The sequence below is a fragment of the Chelonoidis abingdonii genome, chromosome 1 (genome assembly GCF_003597395.2).
Source record: "Chelonoidis abingdonii isolate Lonesome George chromosome 1, CheloAbing_2.0, whole genome shotgun sequence".
NCBI classification, from domain to species: Eukaryota; Metazoa; Chordata; order Testudines; family Testudinidae; genus Chelonoidis; species Chelonoidis abingdonii.
The window spans coordinates 174925117-174928938 of record NC_133769.1 but is presented as its reverse complement, the minus strand read 5'-3'; positions in this window follow the sequence as shown (position 1 = coordinate 174928938).

Genomic DNA, 3822 nt, shown 5'->3' with positions numbered 1-3822 from the left:
ATTAATGGTTCTTGATGCTGCAAAATATAACCCCAGATTCTTGAGGAGAAATTCAGCCATCAGGTTCTCTAGTTCTGCTTGCACTGATATGAATGGGAGTGGCAAACTCCAGTTATCAGAAAAGCTCTCCCTACTTAGATGTTAGAAATGGAAAAGACCTTTTATGTCATCTATCCCATTCTCTATCTCTCTTCCTGCCTGGTGTATGATTTAACTTTACAGAATACACCTCTGACCCGATATAACATGAATTCAGATATAACGCGGTAAAGCAGCACTCCGGAGGGGGGAGCTGTGCTCTCTGGCGGATCAAAGCAAGTTCGATATAATGCGGTTTCACCTATAACATGGAAAGATTTTTTTTTTTTTTTGCTCCCGAGGACAGCGTTATATCGGGGTAGTATATAGCTCATCAGCTTTTTAAAAATAAAGGCTCTTATCTGCAATTGTATGAGATATCCAATGGGAAATAAATTCATCACCTCTATACCTACAACTAAATATGAGGTCTCTTTATTATCAAACTTCAGTAAATATATAGAATATCTTACAATTCCTTTGAAGGTGAAGTAGCATCTTTCTAAACTCTAACGACTACTAGTCCTCAAGCACAGCATAGGGATTTGCTTACCATACCAGTTAATGAGAAATAACCATGCTACCATTAAATCAATGCACAAATCAGAATGCTTTGGCCAGCAAATATGGAAGGATTTGTAGGATCCACAGCATCAAGATTCTTGTCTTCACCTTCAGGGATCTATTTGACCAGGATTTCTGTTGCATCCTCCATGCACCTTCTATTCTGCCAACCTTGCAACTGGATGTTTCTCTCTCAATCATCTCCATACCCTTTTCCTTGCTGCCCCTATGTGTAGGTTGCCCTTATTAGCACAGCCTGTCAAGTCGTCATCCTTATTTCATTCAAATTCCTACTAAAGGCTAACCTCTTCTGCAGTGCTCACAAATGAGACAACAATAATATAACAGGTTATTTGTAAGAAACTCCTAGTAATCCAAGCTAGTCATGCCTCTGGGCTTCCCCAGTGCATCTTGTCTACTTAAGGAGTCTTGTCTAGCTCTGCAGGGCAGGGATTGCCTTTTATTTTCTTTTGGATTGAGCTGAGCCTGACTATTTTAGAGCTTAACAGAAACTAATATTTTGTATAAGTTAAAATTAAGTATCAAGTCACGGGTCAGCATAGCATCCTTGGACTCTGACTGGCTGAGAGAATTCCATTTCAATATAATAATGAAGTTTGTGAACCTAGCTCCTGCTTAACAGTTTAGGGTGGACCATATATTTAATAATTGAATGAGAAAGGTCAATTACCTTTCCTGAGATCACTCTTCATGAAGACAAAACAAAATTCATTTGGTTCATTTCCCATCTCCCCCGGATACCAGAACACAGCTCTTGATTTATTTTCCTGTACTTAGAAACTGACTGTTGTGGGTCACTTGTAGAGAAATTATTATTAATGCTAGTTGTTTCCGTATGGCAGGGGAGATAGTAAACAGCTAAGGTATAGAGCAAAGGGAATTAAAACCAATAGTAAAAGGTTCTATAGCCATATAAATAAGAAGAAAACAAAGAAAGAAGAAGTGGGACCGCTAAACACTGAGGATGGAATGGAGGTTTAAGGATAATCTTGGCATGGCCCAATATCTAAACAAATACTTTGTCTCACTCTTTAATGAGGCTAATGAGGAGCTTAGGGATAATGGTAGGATGACAAATAAATGCAGGATTGAGTAGTATTTACCAATCCAAGGTAGAAGTCAAACTCAAACCGGCTTAATGGGACAAAACGGAGGCCCAAGATAATCTTCATCCCAAGATATTAAAGGAACTGGCACATGACGTTGCAACCCGTTAGTAAAATTTTAATGAATCGGATAACTCAGGGGTTGTATCGTACGCTGTTGAGTATTTTGCAAACATAGTTCCTATTTTTAAGAAAAGAGGAAAAAAGTGATTCAAGTAACTATAGGCCTGTTAAGTTTGCATCTGTAGTATTGCAAGTCTTGGGGGGAAAAAAAACTTTGAAGGAGTAAGTAGTTAAGGACATTGAGGTCAATGATAATTGGGACAAAATACAACATGGTTTTAACAAAGGAAGATCGTGCCAAACCACCTGATCTCCTTCTTTGAGAAGGTAACAGATTTTTAGACAAAGGAAACACAGTGGATCTAATTTACCTCAATTTCAGTAAGGGATTTGTATACGTTCCACATGGGGAATTATTAGTTAAATGGAAAAGATGGGATCAATATGAAATTGAAAGGTGGATAAGAATGCGTTAAAGGGGAGACTACAACGGGTCATACTGAAAAGTGAAATGTCAGGCTGGAAGGAGTTACTAGTGGGAGTTCCTCAGGGATCGGTTTTGGGACCAATCTTTTTTATACCGACCTTGCAAAAAGTTGGAATGGCTAATAAAGTTTGCAGATGACACAAAGGCTGGGAGGTATTGCTAACACAAAGAAGTCGTGGATATCATACAGGAAATCTGGATGACCTTGTAAACTGGTTTCAGAGTAGCAGCCGTGTTAGTCTGTATCACACAAAAGAACAGTAGTACCTCTGGCACCTTAGAGACTAACAAATTTATTTCAGCATGAGCTTTTGTGAGCTATAGCTCACTTCTTCAGATGCACAGAATGGAACACACAGACAGGAGATATTTTATACATACAGAGAACATGAAAAGTGGAAGTATGCCTAGCAACAGGAAGAGTCTAATCAATTGAGATGAGCTATCATCAGCAGAGAAATTTAACTTTTGAAGTGATATTAAGATGACCATAGAAAGTGTGAGGAGAACTTAACACAGGAAAAGATTCAATAGCTGTAATGACCCAACCATTCCCAATATCTGTTTAGGCCTGAGTTAATGTGTCTAAGTTAGTAATAGCGATGAAATTTAATAGTGAAAGTGCAAGGTTATGCATTTAGGATTAATAACAGCATTTTAGTTATAAATTGGGACACATCAGTTGGAAGTACAGAGGAGGAGAAGGACTCAGGGTATTGGTTGATCACAGGATGACTATGAGCCCGCAATGTGATATGGCTGTGAAAAAGCTAATGCGTTTTAGGATGCATCAGGTGAGGAATTTCAGCAAAGATAAGGAGGTGTTAGTACCGTTATACTATAGGCTAGGTGAGACCTCATCTGGAAATACTATGTGCAGTTCTGGGTCTCCCTTGTTTAAGAGTGATGAATTCAACTGGAACAGGTATCACAGAGAGGGACTACATGATCGAGGAATGGAAAACCTGTCTTATGAAAGGAGACTCAAAGAGCTTGGCTTGTTAGCCTAACAAAAGAGCTGAGGAGATGTGATTGCTCTTTATAAATATCAGAGGGATATAAATTAGGGAGGGAGAGAATTATTTAAGTAGTCAAGGGACACAAGGAACAAATGGATATAAGGCTGGCCACTAGAAGTTTAGACTTGAAATTAGACGAAGGTTTCTAACCATTAGAGGAGTGAAGTTCTGGAACAGCCTTCCAAGGGGAATAGTGGGGGCAAAAGACATATCTGGCTTCAATACTAAGCTTGATAAGTTTATGGAGGGGATGGTATGATGGGATAGCCTAATTTTGGCAATTAATTTGGCAACTGATCTTTGATTATCAGCAAGTAAGTATGCCCAGTGGTCTATGAAGGGATGTTAGATGGGGTGGGATCTAAATTACTACAGAGAATTCTTTCCTGGGTGCTGGCTGGTGAGTCTTGCCCACATGCTCAGGGTTTAACTAATCACCATATTTGGGGTCAGGAAAGAATTTTTCTCCAAGGCAGATTGGCAG